Source organism: Etheostoma cragini, chromosome 3, assembly GCF_013103735.1.
Source record: "Etheostoma cragini isolate CJK2018 chromosome 3, CSU_Ecrag_1.0, whole genome shotgun sequence".
Taxonomy (NCBI): domain Eukaryota; kingdom Metazoa; phylum Chordata; class Actinopteri; order Perciformes; family Percidae; genus Etheostoma; species Etheostoma cragini.
Window position 1 is genome coordinate 30,008,380 of NC_048409.1, and position 687 is coordinate 30,009,066.

The following is a 687-nucleotide window of genomic DNA, read 5'->3' on the forward strand; positions in this document are numbered from 1 at the left end:
CCCCCCCCCCCCTCCCACCTTCCCCCCGCCCCTCCCCCCCCTCCCCCCCATCAGACATCCGTTTCACACCTAACCTCATTCAACAACTCTGTGAGGACAGAAAAGACAAAAGGTGTCAAGGACTCAGTTCAGTTTACATTAGTGAGAGGGTTCTTTAAACACACACACACACACACACACACACACACTTACTCAGCAGTGTTTAATGGGAGTCAATGTTTGCTCTCTCTCTCTGAGCTCCATTAAATCTTAATTAGACTCTCTGTTCAAACACTGGAAGCTGCTGCTGCTGTTTACACTCTGATCACTCCCCCCCCCCCCCCCCCCCCCCCCCCCCCCCCCCTCGCCGTCCTGCACGCCGGGGTCTGGTTTAAGTGAGCGAGAGGAGGCTGTCCGGCACGTGCACGCTCACCGCCGAGCATCGTGCACTCTCCATCACTGATGTTAATGTTGTTTTTAGATAACTGAGTGAGTTAAATTTTGGTTTTGACTTTTTAACCCGGATCCCATTTTCTTCATGTGTCTACAGTAATAGATATATAGTATGTATATAATTTATTTATATAATATATAATGACTTCATTCTGTAATATATTACAAACAGGAGTGTCATGTAAATAATCACTACTTTTAGTGTGTATAGAGCAGCATATCTCCACCAGACTCCATGTAAATAATCACTACTTT